Source organism: Agelaius phoeniceus, chromosome Z (assembly GCF_051311805.1).
Source record: "Agelaius phoeniceus isolate bAgePho1 chromosome Z, bAgePho1.hap1, whole genome shotgun sequence".
Lineage (NCBI taxonomy): Eukaryota > Metazoa > Chordata > Aves > Passeriformes > Icteridae > Agelaius > Agelaius phoeniceus.
Window position 1 is genome coordinate 1,341,967 of NC_135303.1, and position 22,103 is coordinate 1,364,069.

The window sequence follows — 22,103 nt, forward strand, 5'->3', positions numbered from 1 at the left end:
CAATCAAACATGCACCTGTTGGATAAACACTCTCCAGCCACATTCCAAAGCAGCAAAATGGGGAGAAGCAAATCAGATAATTATTGTTTTTCTTTTCTCTCTGAGGCTTCTCAGCTTCCCAGGAGAAGAAATCCTGGGCAAAGGGATTTTTCAGGAAATATGAGAGTGCCACAAGGAGCACGGTACCAGAGACATTTCCAGCCCACGCCACTGGCAGTGCGAAAATGTGGCTGGATTTCCTGCTGGCTGTGTGGATATCAGAAACTCCCTCATACCTTAAAAATGGGATCCCTCAGTGCATCACGTTGTTCTGCCACACTGCACAGACAAACTGACAGATTTGTCAAGTTTTTCAGCAGAGGCACTGCATTGCCAGGAAGCATCACTTGTTTTCAGGAGCTTGAGGAGTTGTGTCATGCCTGTCATGTGTTATTTAGTGTCTGAGGTATATTCTGCTCCTTTTTGGTGACCTTTCTAACCCCCTTCAGCCCCCAGTGCCTGTGGTAAGTTTATCATGACCTTACCAGGCTCGTGGTGTGGTTTTTGGGGTGTCCTGTGCAGGGCCAGGGGTAGGACATCAGGGATCCCTGTGGATTCCTCTGAACTCAGGATATTCTGTGGTTCTGTGATCCCATCTATAAAGACCTGTTCTAGCCAAACCCCGTCTACTTTTGTCCAGAATTGTATCTGCAGTGCCTCCATGGGTGTTGTTCTCAAATTATAGTCAGTATTTTCCTGATGCGTTATTTGGAAATAATTTTTCCTTCCTTACAGTAAAAAGCTTTATTTGTGTTTCATTTTCTTTGTTCTCCCTTTTCACTCCCGTGTGCCTTGCCCTGACTTTTTTGGTGAAGGACCATGGATCCTCACAGAGCTCCCTGTGCATAAAGTGATTGTGAATTATTTCTGCCAGCAAGGAACTTATTATTCTTCATGGTGCTTTTCTTTCATTCACCACTCTTTGGTCTCTTTATTCACAACTTCTGGTTTCTTTCTGATCTGCACAGCCATTGAGGATGTATTTTATTTCAGATGATGGTGTCATTGATCAAGAGCCTCTCTCATTCCATGGCTGGGCCAAAACGTCACATTAAATTTTTATTGGTCGAGTAATGTTAATTCTGAAGACAGGCTCATCTTGTGAACACGTGTGGTTTCAACTAAGTTCTTTCCTCTGGTTATTAATCATCAGGAAAAACCCCAGTGCTTTATTCTGCCTCTTTTTCTACACGCCAACAACCAAGGCTTTAATTTTCTTTTTGAAAAGATGCTCGACTACAACAACCCTTTCACCTCGGAAGTGTCATAAGCTGCAGAATTTATTCCCCAATAATGAAGCTCAGTTTCTCCCAGCTGTTCGTGGGCTGGTGATGCGGGAGGAGAGGAGTGATTTCAGTGCACACAGGGCTGATTTCTGGATTTCTGGGCCTCGGGGCAGCTCTTTGTGCTGTGTTTTCCAGCCACGTCAGTGGATGTTGCACTCTGATCAGTTAAATGCTGGATGCTTTCTCTGCTCCTGCATGGGGAAAAGCCAGAAAGGTGCAGTCTGGGATCATAAAACTGGAAGCATTCACAAGCACTCAGTTCACCTCAAGAAAAAGCAAAGGGGAAAAAAATTAAAAAAAAAAAAAAGAAAGAGAAGAAAAGGAGGTTGCACAGTGATCTATTATGTTTGCACATCTCTCTCAGTATTTGTTTCAGCATTATTAGCATGTAGGGTTTGATTGAATTATTATTTTTCTTGGTTGGGATCCAATGTACAGTGAGGCAGTTGCTCACTGCCAGGGTTAGCAATTTGTAGGACAGACAGTGGGACTTACAGACTCTGCTTTTTGAATGGGATTTGCACTTTTTCTTTTGAAAGTGTGTTTTTCTTGTCCATCTTTCTACTCCCAAGCCACTGTTTACAGATTTTCCAGCTACTCTGCTTTTCTTTTTTCCCCACTGCCTATACCACCCTTATTTTTGCTTTTAATAACGTGTACTTGTGAAAGACTTTTTTTTGGAGTTGCTTTAGAAAACAAGTGGATGCAAATATATAAGAGAATAAGTACAGAATATAAAAGAGGTGTGATTGTTTTTCTGGCCTTTTTTTTCCCCCATTTATGTATCAAATACCCAAACAGTGATGGCAAAAGCAATTCAGAACGACTTCGTGTCATTCTGGAGAGGGAAGTGGTGAAGCCTCTGCCCCTGAAATTGTTCACAAAATGAGCAGATGTGCCACTGCACTACATGGTGTTGGAGTTCTGGATGCTGAGAATTCCAGAGTTTCTGTGCTCACAGACTCTGACCCCCAGGAGAACATTACATTTGACTTGAGGCCGCAGAAAAACCTTCCAAAATCGATTGATAACACTAAGATTTCAGGTGTGTAGTTTAATTACAAGTGTGTAACATCACAGAGTAGAAAAACTTAGTCTAAGGTTTTAGAACACAGTAATATTTATACAGCAAGATAGGCTTCAGAACAAAAGCTAATCCTTCTTCTTTACATTCTTCTTCCTTCTGCTCTCTGAGTTTGAGTAATATTTTGTAATCAAACAAAAAAGTTTGCATTGTGGACTTCGGGTAATTGGTTATTAGGTTAAAAGTGAAAATAATTTAAGTGCCATTCCTTAATTAAATACTTTAACCTTAAAAGACCTTGCAGGAAAAAAGAGTTACCAATTGTGTAACTTGTTAGTAGAATACAGAAAAAGTCATTACTTGTAGGATTATAACATATATTAAAAAAATAAACATTTGAGTCTAAACACATAATACTGTCTCAAGAACTTTTAACCCCAACCTCAAAAAAAAAAAAAAGAAAACCAAAAAATCCCAAACAAAAAATCCCCAAAAAACAAAAAAAACCCACCCCCAAATTAAAAAAAAACAACAAAAAACCAAACAATAACAACAAACAACAATAACAAACAACAACAACAAACAAAATTTAAAAAAAAAAAAAAAACAAAAAAACTAAAAAAAACCCCACAAAAAAACCACCAAAAATAAAAAAAACCCCAAAAACTCCAAAAATCCCCCAAAACTAAAACCAATAATACAGTTTAGTGGACATGGGGGATGTTCAGATGACGTTTGGACTTCTTGGTCTTGGAGGTCTTTTCTAGCCTTAACTATTCCATGATTGAGTGCCTGTGTCAGTGAATTACTTCAGTGAGCAGCTTCCCTCATGGCACTTCCCCTACCCTTGGAAAACCCAGCCCAGGGAAATGTCAGAACCTGCAGACTCGGGGCTGCCTGCCGTTCTTGCAATCCATGAAAAGCTCATTTCCAGCCTTTGGTTGGTAGCACAGCGAGAAGGAACATCCCTGGAGAGCTCAGAGCTGCCCCAGCAGGACAGGGCAGCAGCTCGGGGGGCTCAGTGTGCAGGAGAAGGAGAGAGAAGGTGGGAGAAGGCACGTGGTGGGAGGAAGGTGATGGTGGTGGGGGATGCCTTGGGATTTCAGCTTTTAAATTGTTCATATTTTGTGTGTTGGTTATGGAGAGAGATGGGGAGACTGGCCTGGTGATCAGAATCCAATTTTATTGTGGGATACAAACACTTAAATACTATTTTAGGGAGACTGGTAATGTGTACTACAGTGATAAATTACAATCACAGACACAAATTATGCATGCAACAACATCTCTGGCTTGCAGAGCTTGATGGGATTTTCTTTTTACAGTAAACCTGTTTGATTGAATCTTCTTGCAACCCAGGTCTAATTTTCAAAGTTCTTTTGCTTTTGCCAGGGCATCCTGTTATCAAATCTCTGATGTTAACCAGGTGCAGAGTCCCTCATGTGTCTTGTGTCCCCCAGCATTCCAACATTTGTGATCCTGCAGTTCTTTAGTGTGTAACTCCAAACTCCACATTCAGTGTCAGCTGCTGCTGCCCCATTTTGGGCAGACACAACAATTCCTCTCCAGGCCTGGCAACCAAGGACACCTCACTGCCCCAGGGCCAGAAATGCAAACAAAAGGGAGTTGGGTGGGCAAACTTGGGGTAAATTATTTCATTACCTGAGGCTGGAATTGTTAGATTATATAGAGGGGCTGGACAGTGGGCCTGCAAGCAAAGCTGAGTGAATAGAAGAAATAACAATTGATGATTTTCCAGTGTATCCATAGCAAGGAAGAAGACAAGGCCATCAGCATGGAAACAGATTAGAAAAGGTACATGAACATTTTTGTAAGCTAGACTACGTGCATAAGTACATGTGTATATGCGCCTTATTAAATTTCTGTGAAACTTTTGCCAGTTATATTGATGCTAATTGCTTTGCACCAATGAATATAATCAGTTATTTGATGTAGTTAATGACTTAAGATCACGCTTTGTTAAGAGTTTATAAGCTGGAGAACACACAGAATAAAGAAACTTTTTTCTTCTTGGACCCTGATCACGTCTGTGTGTCACATCCAACCTAAGGGTGACAAGATTAACCCCCAAAACGCAAATGAACCAAAATTATAAAAGTGTGCAAACCCATGACCCGTGGCCCATTTTTGGGTGTAGCCCCTGGGGAATTTTGCCCAAAATGTTCCTGAAGGCCCTTCAATAAATATAACCACTTTTTATTCACTTAATTCGGTCTCTCTCCTGTTTTTAGGTAGCCCCAAAAGGCATCACTGTCTGTGGTAAGGGTGGTCACATCACTCCTGATCACTTCTCCACAGCATATCAGAGAAAAATGAATTTTACTCTCCAGCTGTGTTTTGTTTGCCTGCAGTCCATGCAGTTTTCCTGCTCACCTCCTTCTGGCACCTTGCACCCGAGAGCTGAGTCTGGGTATTTTTTTTTTTAGCAGGTTTACAATCCCATATTAACATCTGGTTCCTCTGCTGCCTCAGTGATTATTGCCCATTTCCTGACTGTGTAATTCTTTCCCCTCAGCTGCTTGCGGGAGTTACCATGAAGTGTTTTATTGCAGAGGTGACTATTTGATAACTACAACAGTGGAAATGGCAGACCTGGAGTAAAAAAAAATGCATCTGCTGCTCAGCAAAGGGTGACACGTGGTTCCCAAATTCTTGTAATCCCTGCTATACCCTTTGTTATGATAATATGGGAGTTGTGGTTGTGCTGGGAAGTGTTGTGAGGCAGAATAGCTACTGGGTATGGTGAGAAAAATTGCAGCATTGGTCTATCTTCAAACATCTTGACAGTTTTATTGCTTAGTGGTTACCATGGGCTGATTTTTCCTTGTCATTCTTAGAATGGGTTCTCCTTTGCTTTCTGTCTCTGTGGCACCCAACGTTACCCACCTTGTAGGAATGTGGGTGCTGGAAGACATCACAAACATTCTTTTCAGCTCCTCTGCCACATCACAGGGCTGAGGAGCAGAATATTGGGCAGGCCTGTGTGGTATTTTCTGGGCCCCCCATGCAGGAAGGAATGATGAATCTGACTCCACGTTCTTAGAAGAGTAATTTATTTTTTTTATGTACTTATATTATATTATAGAATGCTATTTTTTTAATAAGCATTGTGTTTGATTCTACTTGGTTAGTAACTTGTTATCTAGTTTATTGGTCAGTAGTTACTAGTGTATGTGTTTGTTAATTTTTTTTTTTCCTAAAGATGTTTACATTATTTTTTTCATGGGTATAGAATTATTTCTACAAACACAAATTTATTTTCTCACGGGTATTTGTCAGGCCAGTTGTTAATCATACTCAGCTGAAGTAGCAGGCCTGAGCCATGATTTTACAAGGCCTTTTTTTTTGGTATGGTTTTACCTATTTGCAACTGAAGAACTCTGGAGCTAACAGGCTGCCATGTGTACTTGGGGTCTGGGTGAGTCCTCCCTAAGCTCAGCTCTGTCACTGTCACATTTCCTGAAAAATCCCTTTGGCCAGGATTTCTTCTCCTGGGAAGCTGAGAAGCCTCAGAGAAAAATGAAAACAATAATTACAGACAGAAGGCTTAACAAGATACTAATGAAAACCCCATGACTCTTCCAGAGTCCTGACACAGCTTGACCATGATTGCTCATTAAGTAAAAACAATTCACATGTTGGATGAACGATCTCCAACCACATTCCGAAGCAGCAAAACACAGGAGAAGCAATCAGATAATTATTGTTTTCATTTTTCTCTGAGGCTTCTCAGCTCCCCAGGAGAAGAAATCCTGGCCAAAGGGATTTTTCAGGAAATGTGACAGTGACAGAGCTGAGCTTAGGGAGGACTCACCCAGACCCCAAGTACACATGGCAGCCTGTTAGCTCCTGAGTTCTTCAGTTGCAAATAGGTAAAACCTTACCAGAAAAAAGGCCTTGTAAAATCGTGGCTCAGGCCTGCTACTTCAGCTGAGTATGATTAACAACTGGCCTGACAAATACCTGTGAGAAAATAAATTTGTGTTTGTAGAAATAATTCTATGCCCATGAAAAAAATAATGTAAACATCTTTAGGAAAAAAAAAAATTAACAAACACATACACTAGTAACTACTGACCAATAAACTAGATAACAAGTTACTAACCAAGTAGATTTAAACACAATGCTTTTAAAAGACCATATAAATAGGAACTGAAAATAATAATAAAAATAAATTAAAAATAATAAAAATAAACTGTTACTCATAAAAGAAAAGCTATGTTGTCCATCTCTACTGTGACACTCTTCTTTTGGTGAAAGGTGCTCGGAAAACAGAATCACTGAGTTGGGAAAGACCTCCAAGATCATTGAGCCCTGTGGCATTTACATTCTCTGAAAAATCCCTTCACCCAGAGTTTTTCTCCTGGGAAGCTGGGAAGCCTCAGCGAAAATGAAAACAATATTATCTCATTTGCTTCTCCTGTGTTGTGCTCATGTGGAATGTGTTTGGAGATTGTTTACCCACAGGTGATTGTTCCATTGGATTCTGCTGTGAGTTGTTTTCACTCTTTGGCCAATCAGGGCCAAGCTGTGTCGGGACTCTGGAGAGAGTCAGGAGTTTTCATTATTATCTTTTTAGCATTCTGTAAGTATCTTTTCTATATTCTTTAGTATAGTTTAGTATAGTATTCTTTAATATATTATAGTATCATAAAGTAATAAATCAGCCTTCTGAGAACATGGAGCCAGATTCATCATTCCTTCCTTCGTCAGGACATTCCCAGCAAATACAAAAGATCCCAACCTTCAGGAGATCCCCACATTATCATCCACCCCAGGGCCATGCCCAGCCATTCCTTGAGCACCTTTTTGTTGCCCCCTCCTCCCTGGGCAGCCCCTTCCAGTGCCATTCCTCCTGATATCCAACCTGAGCCTCCCCTTGTGCATTTGAGGCCATTTTCTCTTGATGAAACAGGCACACAAACAGATTTCATCCTTTGAAGAGCTGTCAATCACTCATCCCAGCCTGTCATTGACACAGGCTCAACCTTGACCCTGTCATGGTCTTACCAGCTCCACATTTATCTGAATGGCTGCACCTCTTTCCTTGACCTTTGGGCTGTTCTAATAAGAAGTTTATACAGAACAAGCTGAGCTACACCCTCATTTTTGTTGTTTTTTCTGCTGCGGGGTTGCAGGAAGCTTTTCCTGAAGGATGCAGGCTGTGCAATGTGGTCTGTACTCTTGTCTTGGTTTGAAAAGACAGGTGCCTGCTAAGGAAGGCAGAAGCCTCCCCTGAAATGGAAAATGCAAACCCCCTCCCTCTGAATTGTTGTAACTTTGAAATTAAGGGGCTCTCAGGCAAAGAAATGGGAGTAGGAATAACAGGTCTGTACTAGGAAAAAGTAAAAATAAATTAAAAATAAAAGTGCAGTAATACACAGCACCACTGCCAGAGTGAGAGCAGTCCCTGTCCCCTGTGTGTCAGGGGGTGGCACAGCCCCATCCCATGGGGGCTCAGCCCTCCTGCAGTGCCAGCTGTGGCTCTGCTGGAGCAGGGATCCTGCACAAGGGGGGAGTTTTCCTCTGCAGCTCCAGGGCTGCTGCAGATGGGCCTGGGCTCCCTCTGGCCATGCAGGGCAGCAGAAGCTGCTCCTCTGGCAATGCACTGGGCAAAGGCTGCTGGGCTGTCCCAAAGCTCAGATTGGATCCAGGTAGGAATGCTTGGCTCCTCCCCTGGGCGGGGCATCTCCCCATGGGATGATGGGATTGGATCAGCCCTGCAGGGACACTCAGTGGCCATGGACAGACATTAATAATGAATGGCCCATGAACAGCAGAGATCTGCCCCAGCTCTGACAGATGGGAATTGAATGTACACCCCCAGGTGCATCTTGTAACCTAAGACAACTCTAAAAAAGCCTTTGGTCCATGTGGAGCCCCTGACTCCCCTGTGAGTCCCTGCCCAGCCCTGCTGCCCCACACCACACCCTTCAGCTCAGTTTGGTGTCTCCTGCTCTGTGGTATCTCCCAGCCCTGCTGTCAGTGACCACAGGTGGACAGCCTGGCCAAGGGCCACACCGAGGCCAGAGGGGTTTGTGCAGGTGGTCCAGCACCTCTCAGGTGGTGAAAAACAAGTCAGTCAGCTTCTCCAGGTCCTTGTTTCCCCCTCCCCTGCCCCTATGCCACCAGTGAATGAATGCTTAGGTTGTTGTTTTTGTTCCTTGTTCTCCTTCCAGGCACTCCAAGTTTCAGGAGCCTGCAGTTCAAACAGCTCAGATTTGGAGAGTTTTAGGATTTAGTGCTGGAAATGCTGCTCTGAGGCTGTTCAGCTATTAAAGTCCTTACCTAGTTATCAGGCAAAACTGCGGGGCACCTGTCAGGCTGCTGTGCGACAAAGAAAAAAAAAAGTTAATTTTTAAAATTTAGTAGTGAAATAGTCTCACAAAATACCTAAAATGTGTTTACAGCCACTGATTTGTTCCCATGGGGAGCAGGGGAAGATGCTGCTCCTTTTTTTCACATGGAGGAATTGCTGCACAGCACTAAACACTCAGTGCTGTCTGTGATGAGACCAATACAGGATTTTTGACAGTAACTACATTATTTTTTGCTATGATTTTTTTTTTTTGCATTGTTTGCCTTTTATTGCATTATTTTTTTCAAATACACAAGAACCTGCGCAGATTAATGTACATATCTGTTATTTGTTACATATTGCAAATATGTAATTATTTGTAATTATAAATTGTATATATTACCATTATTTGTAATATTTTGTAATAATTTGAAAAATTTGTAATAATTTGAAAATTCAAAATAACAATAATCTGTAATAACTTGTAAATTTTAAAAATTTGCAATAATTTGTAATATTATTTGTAGATATTAGAGTCCATACACTATGTGCATCCAACTTTTTCAGGAAAATCTCCAAGGCATCTTCCAGGAGCTGGAAGTGTACAAAAAACCCAAGTATGGTTCAGCAATGTTGTCAGTATCCATTATTTTAGTGAATCTTTGGGAATATTTTTCTCGAGAATTCTGGTTCTGCCAAGGGGGAATCAGAAAGTGTCCATTTGGGATGGTAAATGATGCTTCATAAAATTACAGTGGCAAAACCCCCAAGTATACGGAGTGTACATTTGAAAAAAAAAGACATGCTCCACAGTAGTACAGTGTATTAGTTGTAAAAATAACTTTTGGTATGTATTAGTGTTAGACACATCCATACAGGGTACCTTATCAGAGTTTAAAGCATTTTTTTTTGGTTGCCTTTTCACAGTGGGATTAAGTAACTAATGTAAGCATTTGAATAAATCAGCCCCTGGACTCCTTTCATGTACGATAAATGGTATTTCTTGCCAGAAGTGTAACGTGATTTAACAGTTGTGCTTCACATGATACATCTCTGCAAGTTGGAAATCTGGATGATAAATGGTGTGATAAACGTTGGAGAGGCACCAAATTCCAAGGAGATTACTATTGCCTCCGTTACATGGGACTAAATGGGGAAAAAATCTACTTTATGTTAGCTTTCCTTTGAAACTGACAGGGAAATAGTGAAAGGAGGTTGGATTGCAGTCAGACTTTCTCCTCAGTTGTTTCACCACGTCCCTTTTGCCACAGCCTCCCTAAAATGTGTTTCCTCCACAAGAAATCCTTGTGAAACCCTAGCTGGGCGTGGGATGCCCCGTTCACGGGTTTGTTTCAGAAAATCCTCTTTTCTAGACATGTGCTCACACTCTGCTCCACCCATTAAAACAATGCTGCCATTAATTTTCTCCCCTTTCCAAAGGTGATGGCTTCGAGATTCACAGTTGCAGTTCCCTTTCTTCTGCTGGCAGCAGATCTGTAGTTTTTATATCAGTCTGGCTCGTTCAATCTCCTGCCTGGGATAATTTCATTTTTTAATTTTTTTTTTTTTTTAATAAAGAGTAAATACTTGTGAGAACCAGCAGTGAGGTATTGTTACTTTAAGTGATGCTGACTTTTCCTGGAGGGTTTCAACACCAGGATGCTCATTGGCCACCAGACTAATTTCTTTACACTGCAAACGATGCCCAGGGGTGAAGTAACATGAATACTGAGGCAAATTTTCCAACATGTGTTCTTTAAAACTCCCCTCAGAGCTGGGAGAATGACCTTCGGTGAACAAATGTTCTTTCACCTTCAGTGTTCAAAACTAATAATGTTTTAGTACTCTTACATGATTAATTCATAGGCTTTCTTTTCAACACAGCAATTCCTGGTCTCTGCCTTTCTTGTGGCCTCAGATTTGAGGCTATTTGTTTTCCAGGCCTGTCAATGCTTTATTCAGTTTGTGATTTTGGTGTACTGCTTAGGTAGGACTTGGTTTGCACTTACATGCAGCGTTTTTGGCACTTACAGGGAACTTGTTCAGCATAAACTGCTCACCAGCAGCACTAACTTTGCCCAAGCCTTGGGCTGCACTGAACTTTCACATGGTTGTGCTGAATTTTTACCTAGAAAATTAAAAAGCCCCAGAACCACCCAAGCCAGAGGATGAGGAAGGCATGTTCTTGAAGAGAAGCTGCCACTTTAGAGATAAAAGAGAATAAACCACCCAAAAAGAGGGGCCCAGTGAAGGCTGGGGAGACTCCAGACTCAATTATCAGCTCTGGTCAAAACCAAGATGGAAGGGGTGGAGGAATTGGGTTGTGAGGGTTATGAGTGCCCAAGGATCCCTCTCTGGAGGCACTCAGCTCAAATATTTCATAGAGGAATCTCTCAATCTCTCTTTCAGGTATCTTTAGTCAATTCAGCAGAAATCAGGGGTTGACCCCTGCTGTGGTGGTGGCTGTGTGTGATTTCCATGGCACAGTGCAGCCGTGTCTGATCAGATCTTTAAGAGTTATAGCACAAGAGTTGCTTTCAATAAACTCAGCTTCAGCCCTTCAAAAGCTGAGCCTTTGAGCCCCGTTTTTCTGTAGTGCTGGTCCTTACAGCTTGCCAAAGAAGATCCCTGGGTAACATCCTGAATTTCCCAGCAGTGTTCCTTATTTCCTTATTTATGGCTTTTCATGGCAATGAGCACTTTCTGTTACAAACCTTTCCCTCACCTTGCAAGCATTTGATCTTCCCAACCTTAATCATTCTATGACTCTCTTAAAAAACCTGCAAGGAGGAAAGCTGCAGGTTTTTCCTTTTTTTTTTTTTTTTTTTAAATACTTTTGTTCTCTTAAAGCAGAAGAATAGCAAAGGTGATTTATATATTATATTCCTGAGTGTGAGCTGAGGGGGAAAAAGGCTTCCCTGATTCTCCTCAGGTCATGGAGGTGCCCTGATTCCTGCTCCCATCTACCAGCATGGGCATAATTTAAAGTCTGCCTTAGGTGAAGTGGCAATTACTTTCTTGTGCTGAACCCCATTTATTTTTTGTTAATTATGCCATCATTTACTGCCCAGTAAGTACAGGAGCTGGAAGACAGGAGTAATGTGTGTATTTCTGTGTCCTTTCACTTCTGAGCTGCTCCAGGCTCTCTGATAGAAGGTTTCCACTTGCTCAGATTTCATTACAGCCTTTGCTCAGCACTCATGGGATTCCTCTTTGAAGGGCCAGAAGCACAGCCCAAAAAACCACAGGCTCTGCCAAGGCATTTTCCTGGATGACTTTTGTGTTGCTAATAATTCATGCCTATTCCATTGACCAAGATGGTTCCCTCTCTCTAGGGGTTTACAAAATTAATTATTCTGAGTAATTATTTATGTTAATTTTTTTTGGGGGGGGTTTTTTGGTCCTTTTTTTTTGTTTGTTTGTTTGCTTGGGTTTTTTGTGGTTTTTTGTTGTTGTTGTTTTGTTTTTTAGTATCATCTTTGTTCACTTGGTGTGTATCAAAGAGGAATCCTGCTCAGTTTGACTTTGGCTTTACAGGTCCATGTGTGTTTCTCTCCTGCATTTCCACAGTTCACTTGGAGCCTTGTCTCAATGCGATGCCAATTACCCCAGATAAATTTAATGTATTTGTATCTCCCAAACCAAACCCAGTGATGGCTGCGTCTGGTGGTACAGGGTCAGATGGCATTTAAAGTGTCTGATCTGTGGGAAATTTAAAACAAAAATTAAAACAGCTCTGTGCTGGCACAAACCTTCACACCTTCTCGTGGATGGAGCATTTCCTCCCACCTGTTTTCAAAACCACCCTGATGCAGCGCAAGGCCCCTCAGCCCTGGCCACAGGGTGGTTTTTCCTGTGCAAACAGGGGATTTTGGCTGCAGAGTGGAGGAGCCCTGAGCCCTGTGGCTTCTGTCCTGGCTGTCTGTAGGGTGGGCTGCTGGCCCAGAACCAGGCAGCTGCTTTCCCTCAAAGCATTTGGTGAAATCCAAACGTTCTAAGGGAGCGTGCTGATCTCATGGAATCGGCATTTTTTCCCCTAAAGGAAAAAGCCAGGTTGGAAAATTTCCTGCTCTAATTGGAGTGTTCCCCTCCAGAACACGGCTTTTGACTTTTCCTGTGGGAAGTTATGGGAGCTCCATCTCTGGCAGTGAGTGGATTGTCAAAATAAGGAGAGATAAAGCTTTTGCGTATGTGTTGCACTCTACCTATCCAACCCTGTTCTTTTTAGACTGTGATGAGCAATCCTTATCCATCCAGGTGAAGAATTTGCTGAAATTAACACTTCATTGGAGTCTCTGTGACTGCACAAGTCATTCTTCACTCCACTAAAGCGTTTGAGGTTATTCAACAGCCATCCTAAAGCTGGAGGCCGTGTCTCACTCAGCATCCCTGCTCCAGAGAGGAGGGTACAGCAAGGGCTGAACTGTCCTGTGGGCCCAACAGGTGATTTTGAGGTTTGGGGTGAACACCACGTGGGTTACTGTGGGTTCTCTGCTTGTTTTTCCTGCTCTGTCGGGGTCAGGATTGAAGGCACTGGAGATGATGGTTCATGCTCAGGCTCAGGCGTTTATTGGTTCTTATCAACGTTACAGCCTCACAGCTGTGAGCTCTGCAGTCTTTAATTTGAAACAAGGCACAAAATGGCCAACTATCTTTTGTTACAAGGTCTTTTAAGGCTAAACTATCCAATTAAGAACTGACACCTCAATTATTTTCCCTTTCAACCCGATAACTGATCACTTGAAGCTTGCAATGTGGACTTTTCTGCCCAATTACAAAATACCACCCAAACCCATGAAGAAGAAGGAAGAAGAAGGTGAAGAAGAACAACCTGTCCCAAGCCTAAAACCTCCATCTTGCTTCATGTTTATTTCTATATTCTAAATCCCCAAACTCTTAAGTTTTTCACCCTGTGATATCACACACTTCCAACCATCTCCACACCCGTAATCCCAGTGCTATCAATAAATTTTGGAAACCTTCTCCACAGCCTCAGGTCAAATGCAGTGTTCCCTTGTGGGTCTGTGCCTTTCAGCAGAGAAAATTAAAAATTCTCAGCATCCAGGATTCCAACAGATGAGGAGAGGGGAACACAAACCCTCATCAGATGCACCAGGGGAGGCTCAGGTTGGACATCAGGAGGGATTTCTTCACTGAAAGGCACTGGAAGGGCTGCCCAGGGAGGTGGTGGCAACAAAAAGGTGTTCAAGGAATGGCTGGGCATGGCCCTGGGGTGGATGATAAGGTGGGGATCTCCTGGAGGTTGGGCTTGATGATTTTGGAGGTCTTTCCCAACCTCAGTGATTCTGTTTTCAGAGCACCTTTCTCCAAAAGAAGAATATCACGGTAGACATGGACAACATAACTATTTTTTTTAAAATGCAGTTTAATAATTAATATCATATGAGTTTAATTATATATGTTTAATTTAATAGTTTATCTTTATTATTTACAGTTGGTATGACAGCTGTGCTCACCCTTCCTGCTTCCTCTCTGTGCAGAGGGTTCAGAAATGCTGCAGCAGGGTTGGGATGGGATAAAGTCTGACCTTGGTCTGGGCTCACAAAGGAGGGTGTGGAGTGTTGTCTGCACCAATAAAGCAGTGCTGGATTTAGGAGAGATCATTTGATATGTGGAAACTGAGAATTTCTTTTGGGAGTAGTTCAGCTTGGATGAATCCCACTGCGTGGAGTGAGGGGGAGAAAAAATTTAAAATTGATGAGATATTGCATTTAGTCATTGCTTGTGTTTGAAAATACAGCAGGGGAAGCATGGTTGAGGTTAAAAGGGTGGTGAACAATACATATGCTTCTACTCACCTGGAAAGTATTTTGCAAATTTTTTTTTCTTGGGGACAGTGAATTTCAAACTTTCCTGCCTGGATAAAGAAGAGGAAAACTCCCCAAATTCTAATGTTATTAGATGAGATAAAGGAGGGGTTTCTTTTGTCTGATAAGCTGCAAATTATATCCTCTTCCAAGGAAAAGGAGCAGGAGAGGCCATGTATTTAGGTTTATCACTCTCTGAGAAAAGAGCTTTTGAAGCAGGGCAACTTTAGCAAAAATCCTGAACGAAAAGAGCTACTTGGAGATGCTCCTTCTCCAAGCAGGAGTTCCTTTTGTGTACATGCTAGTGAAATAAAAGTGAAAAAAAAATTAAATAAACAAAAATAACAAGTAAAAATAAAGAGAAGCAAGTGATTTTTTCCCCCCACCTACTAGCAACAATAACTGTTTTCTGTTCTTTTGTTTTGTCTGCTGTTGTTCAGGAGTCACAGGGCTTATTTTTGGTAGTTTTGCTCCAGAGACCAAAGGCACTCAGTTTGAAAGGAGGGAGGGATTTCTTTTCCTTCCTGCCTGGGTGGGAGCTGCAGGTGCCTCTTTCCTTGCTCAGGTAGCCCAGCACAGCTCCGAGGGAGCCCTGAAATCCTCAGGGGGCACTGAAATTTGGTTTTTTGTGCCCACCCTGCATCGTTTGAGTCTGTCATGCTGCAAAGGGAGTGACTGGCACTCAGAGGGCTGGGGAGGGTCATTAGAGGGAAAGCAAAATGCAGTTTGGAGAATCTGGAGATATGAAAGAATTCAGGTGAATTTTGCGCCCATAATTTTAGAAAAAAGAGTTTAAAAATGACTTCCACTCGCTACAGTAATCTCTTTGAATAGACCCAAGGGCATCTACAGCCCTCTCCCCCTTCTTTTTCCCCTACAAATTAGCCAGCATCCCATCTAACTAAGGAAGGGAAGAACTCACACATGGATGGTGCCAGGATGTTACTGCATTCTATGGAACACAATTATGTGAAATATCTAGAAGCTGATACATGTTCACACAGAACTTCCTTCATCAAGAGAAATCCAGTCCAGCCTCTTAATGCTGAGTATCAGGATCCCATTTAATTCCTATCTAAACCACTTACACTCGTCTTGTTCTCTTCCTGTACAGCAGCAATTCTTATTCCCTGAGCCCAGAGGGGCTTATTTCCTCTGGCTGCTGCATTGCTGAGGACAGGAGGGAACAGCCTCCACCCATTGTTTTGTGCATTTGAATTTGTTCTGCTGACAGAGCCCACGTCTAGCAGCCAGAGTCCCCAGTTCCAAGCGCAGAAAACATTGACTGAGCCCAAGGGGTGGCCGTGGAATTCCAACAGGACCTTAAGAAAACAAGACTTTAGTGGCCACTGTTAGAAATTCCATTCTGAGGGGTCTGGGGAGATGAGTCTGTTCCATACCTGCTGCATGTTCCAGGGACATGGGAGAGCCATGAGTAGAGACTTGGAGGAGTGCTAAAAAAAAAAAAGAAAAAAAAGAAATTAAATCTCACAGTGTCTTAGCAGCAGCTGAAACAGGGCACAGCCGAAGAGGGGGCACATCCCTGAAGGACTCCCCTTTTTCTCCTTGTGGAAGAAGGAGATGTATCACATTTCAGAAATGTGATGTCCCAGGCTTCTGCTGTGCCTCACAAAATTTAGAAGAGAGGATTTGGGCTGTGCAGCATCTCTGGGCTGGGCAGGCTGGAGAAGGGAACGCTGCCAGGGATGCCATCAATGCATCCCAACATCTGCAGGGGCTGCCAGAGCACGGGCCGGGCTCTGCTCGGTGCTGCCAGTGCCAGGATGAGCAGCAGTGGCCATCAAATAAAGGGCAGCGAGGTGCAGGGCAGCAGGAGGGAGAACTTGTGTCCATGGAGGGACAGCAGAGCCCTGGAACAGCTGCCCAGGGAGGGCCTGGAGTGTCCCTGGCTGGAGACATCCCAGCCCCAGCTGCACCTTCCTGGGGGATGGACCAGATCATCTCCAGACACCCCTCCCAGCCCCAAATCCCCTGGGATCCTGTGTCTTTGAAGGATTTCTTAGTTCATCATCTAAATCCTTCCATACAGCAACACCAGGGCAGTGCTCTCTAATTATTTATGACTTACTAAGTAAGGACGAATAACATTTGTTCCACAAATGCCTTAATCTAATTAAGATATTGGGGTAAGTGCCCAATTAAGCAGTTCATTAAAACCTCAAGGAGCCTGACTGTATGCACAGGAAAATGCTTTAAACATATTACTGAAAAGCTATATTTGGGATTTGCCTACAGGGCAAAAATATATTCATTATTTCCCTGTAGGGCTGTTATGCAGTTGGCTTTATATCAGTGTGTGGAAAATGTGAAATTGTGATAATTGTTCACCTTCTTCCCAACAGTACAGTTGCTTAATTTCATGGGGGTTAATGTCTAAATGGAAGCATGTGTAAAAAAAGCAGCGATTTCATTTAAAACATAAAAGTTTCTAGGAGTCTATAAGCTTATTGCAAAAGGCACATAAAAACTTGGCCTCTAGAGAGGAATGAGACCTTGAGCATCAGTTTTTTTGCACTTCACTCCAGAGATGTAAATCCCCCCATGAGGTGCACATAAAATTTGACGATTTTGAAGCTGTGTTTCACTGATGAGGGCCCCCCTTGCCTGGATGGCTCTGGTGCCACTGACGCCCCCCTGCCTTTCCCAGGTAAAGCAGGGAGGGCAAAGCTGGGGCAGTTAAACCCCAGGGACACAGAACAGAGCGCAGGGCTCGTCTGGGACTGGGTCTGGTGAGCCCTGCATCTTCCCAGGGGCAGGAGTTCCCCACCTGCCATTCCCACGCCCTGCCTCAGTTTCCCTTCGGGATTTTCATGCTGCGCCTCAGGATTGCAGCTCCAGATGGGTTTTCCAGGCAGTCTGATTGCTCTAGCACGATATTCCATGGAATTAGCAGTGCTCCTAGGTGTCTAATTCTGACCAGAAAACTCCCTGTAAAGCATGTACAAAATAAATACTTGTGCTGTTATTACAAAATGTACTTATTCTAGGTTTTTCTTTCTACTTCATGGTTTAATTCTTTATTAATCTTTGTTTCAGTGTTCATAGATGAGAGGCAGACTGGGCTGCTAGATTTGCTCTAAGCTGTCTTAAAAAAGACTTTTGAGTGAATGTGTCCCACAGGGTGTGATAAAATAAAACCTAATGTGCTTTAGGCCAGTATAAACACTGCAAAATTGAAACCTTTCGTCGTGCTGGAGTCATCATTGGAGAAGCTTTCCAAAAGTGCCAGGAAATAATTTTGTGTGTCTGATTAACCCTATCCGAGCAGCAAAACCATTAGCAGCTGATTAGATGAAATGCTCCACACTTTGGGCTTATCTATTTATTTAGTTATTTTATTTTTTAACCCGTTTTTATAGCAATATTGCAGCGCACTGAAATTGATTCCTATTGAGCACCAGTGTTTCTGGTTGAACCACAGGACCCAAGCTTCTCTGTGAGTGAGAACATGCCTGGCTGTGTTTGCAGTTAACCCCGTGCTCACAGCCTGGGGTTTTTGGTTTGCCCCTGGAGTGTCTCTGTGCCTGGGCTCTCTGGTGGAGAAATGTGCAGAAATGTGGAATATTGGCTCTTCCCAGGGAACTGAGCTGCTGTGAGGCCTCAGCCTGGGCCCAGGGTGGTGATTTTCAAAGACATGGTGACAACCTGGGCATGCTCACTTGGGCTTGCCTGGGTTCATTACCAAATAAATGTTATAAACCAAATAAATGTTATGAACGTTATGATTGCGAAAGTGATGAGCATTATCATGAAATCTGGAGTGCTGGACTTTGGGGTTTTTTCTCCCTTAAGTATCTCAAGTGCTGATCAATTGCAATCCACTAAAACGAGAACACATTTTGCTCATTATGTTTAAAACAGTGACTTGTATTCTTTTCTGTGGTTATGTAGGCAAAGCAGACTATTGTTACACCAAGGATGAATTTGACCTGTTCCTCACACATCTGCCAAAATTTTCATTTATTTGGCTTCTCCTTTTATCAGAGGATTTGATTTCTTTTCTTTTCTTTTTTTTTCTTTTTTTTTTTTTTTTAAGATTTAACCCTCTGGCATGAATTGCAGCTCCTTTGAGCCAGTCGTTGCTACAGCTGAAGCTACCCATGAGATAAAAATGAAATAGAAAAGACATGAAATGGGATCATGGCTGAACACTACTGATGGTTTCCCTCCCCAAAAGGACAGGCTGTGTTGTACAGTCTCACATTTTAGAAGCAGCACTACCTGTCCCATCTTTTACCACCTGCTGGGGACTTCTTTTTCTGCAGCTCAGTAGTCTCAGATTATTTCTTGCTGGACAAGCTGTAATTTTAGATGGGTTGTGGTTTTATTTTAAATGCTAGAAAAATGTTATTCTGCTGTGGTTGGAGGACAGACTAATTAAAATTATTGTTCCAACTCCTTCATAAGGAAATATGACCATAAGTGGAGATGGAAATAGATATCAGAGCCTATTTTGATTTTTCTTGTTGAGCACTTCTCCGCTGGAAGTGTTTTGACTGGTGAGCTGAAGCATCCTGCTTTCTTTGTGGCTGAGAGAGTGGGAGTGGAGGTTTTAATTTGGCAATTATCTCCCTTTCCTAAGGGCGTCCTGCTGGGTTCTGAAGTTTTCTCTCACCTGGGAAGTGAGTGACTGCACTGGCACAACTGTCAGCTCATAAGCCCAAAGCATCAAAAAAGAAGAACAAGCTATTTAAACTTGAAAGTTGCCATTTTTCCCTCCTCCCATGCAGTTGGTGCTGCAGTATTTGGTTCTGATTAAAATGTAGCCTGAGGATTGATGTCTGTGTGGAGCAGCACTCTTTATCTGGCACATTATTTAATCTACTGAGCACACAAACTGGTTTGTTTAGTACAGTAGGCTTTAAAATCAGGTTGATTTTTTTGCTTTTCTGTTTTTTTTTTTAAATTCCTCACTGTGAGAGAGTATCAACAAAATGTTGTAGCAGTTGCTGCCTGAAAGAGCTGAGCATGCTTGCTATCAGATTGTTGGTGTGTGGATGTCTGTAATGACAACATGTAAAAGCAAGTGAGATCAGAGGGAGAGAAAAACAACAAACTTCAGAGTATCTGTAACAAAGCTCCAGCCCCATCCTTTCCATCCTGTAAGTAACAATCAAACTGTTATTCTCCAGGGCATTACAAATCTGACTGCACTTTTTTTTCCTCTCTTCTTGGCTTGGCTATTTATGAATTTATTGAAAATGTTTACTGAAAAGGTCCCTTCTGCTGCTGGCAGTTGGTTGCCAATTCTTGTTTTTACTGCCCTTGCCAAATGGTCCCTCTGCTTTGCAGAACATCACCTGGGCTTCTCTGAGCTGAGGGGAAGGGAAATGCTGGGAAATTTGGAAAAGAGTTTTTGATCTGCTGTCAAGGGTGACAGAACATTGACTGGAAGTACTGTGAGCAAATTGTTTGTAAAAATTTACCAGGAAAAAGTAAGGAATATCAATGAGGTTACAAACTGACAGTGTTGAAGGACTATTTTAAAATTCCATTTGTTGCAAAGCTAGTGTGGGAGGAGACAGAATTGTATGTTCCTTTTAGGAAAAAGGTTGCCTTTAGCAACAAATAATGTTGGCCAAGGCTCTGGTGACAAGTCCTGTGGTTGATTTGCGTCCTTGTGGTGGACATCTGTGCTGCAGCAGCTACCAAAGACAAGTTTGGTGGATGAAAAGGTAAATTTTGCCCGTGGCTGCTGCTATTTCCACTAAATCTTAAGGTTCCACGTTCTTGTGATACTGCTGGGACATCACCACCCTGGCTCTGGAAGGCTCTTAAACCAGCTGCAGCCTAATTTTTTTTGGTGACCTCCTTCCAGTCGCTTCTTTCCTCTGCCTGCTTTGCCTTCTGATGGAAATGGATTTCCTCAACCAGCTCAGATTTCCACTGAGCCTGAAGTTTCCAGAGAAGACTCTACGGGCAGCATTTTGGGAGCACAACGGCCCCATCACAGCATCATGGAGAGGCTTGGATTGGAAGGCACCTTCAATCCAAGGCACCTCTTGTTCCAACGACACATTCCCTTTCCCTTTCCCTTTCCTTTTCCTTTTCCTTTTCCTTTTCCCTTTCCTTTCGTTTTCCCTTTCCCTTTCCCTTTCCCTTTCCCTTTCCCTTGTTTTCCTTTTCCCTTTCCCTTTCCCTTTCCTTTTCCCTTTCCCTTTCCTTTTTCCTTTTCCTTTTCCCTTTCCCTTTCCTTTTCCCTTTCCCTTTTCCCTTCCCTCCCAACCCAACCCAACCCAACCCAACCCAACCCATGATTAACTCCCCCCGTGCTCCCAGCTGGTTCCTGGCTCTCTCTTTACTCCTGAGCACACTGCAATGTTGGTGTAGGAACACTGCCCCAGGAAGGCCCAGCTTGGCTACGAGCAGCAGTCCTGCCGTGGGGGTCTGGAGCTCAGGGCAACACGCATTTGACAAAATATTTTTGTCAAGTCTCTTAGTCTGGCTTCCCCCACCTCCCTAAATAACCGCTTTTCATTTTTTGTAGTGATTCCTGTTCGCAGTTCTGACACGTACCCAGTCCAAGCTGTTGCATGCTATAATCTGCTAAATTTTCTGGCAAAACTTGGCACTTGTTCTTTTTCCTTTTTTCTCCTTCTATTGACAGCATTGATGCTCTCTCCAAAATGTAGAGAGGAACAGCACAATTTGTGAGGGTCAGATTTGATTTTGGATGGGAACACGCTGTTCCTGTTGAAGTCTATTGAAGCCTGGGGAAACGTCTGATGGCAGAATTTCATTCCTCAGCAGAAAGATGTCACACAGGCCATTGATTTGGCCTTGTGGAAGAAATCTGATCTGATCTAGACCATAGCTGGAGGGCACAAGGCCTTACTTTTGTCTGTTGTATGTAGTACAAGAACATTTTGTGTTTTTATTGCTAAGGCCCTGATAACAAAAAAGCAGCAAACCCCCTGAAGTGGTGGATGTTATATATAGAGCTCCACATTTCTCCCAGCACAGCCAGAAATCCTGAAGTTAGCATAACTCACTTAAATGGTGACAATTTTGTCATTTTTTTCAGCATCTATGTGTTAGTGGATTTACTAGGCCAGCTGTACCTCTCGCTCTACAAGTGTTGTAAATCTGTGGTAACGAGTTTGGAAGAAAGCCAGAGGCGTTTACCAGTCAAAGAGAGGACCTGGCCCCCAATTAGCTGCTCACTCCTGAGCAATCTTCATTAACTACAAGACATCAAAAGCAATGCCCTGTCACTTTTTGAAGCAGGTTGGAAGAAATGGAATGATTTTTCCCAGGGGACAAAGGAAGCAGCCTGGTCCATAATATCAGTTTTGGTGCTGAAAATTAAGGCAGAATGTGTTGGAGTCACTGTGAGAGGCAGAGCTGAACACCCTGACAACTGTGGGAATGACCTTGGAGAGGGTGTGGAAACCTCTGAGAACATCCTGGAGATGACAAAAAAAAAGGTAAAATTTTTAATTGCAGATGATGTGGGGAAAAAAACCTGAAGGTCGCGAGCACCCCAGGAACAAAGATGAAGGAAGATGTGTTGACCTGGTTCAGTTTTCATGATCTTGGGAAAAACAGTGACCTCTTGAAAAGAAAAGAAGTGTGAAGAGAGATAC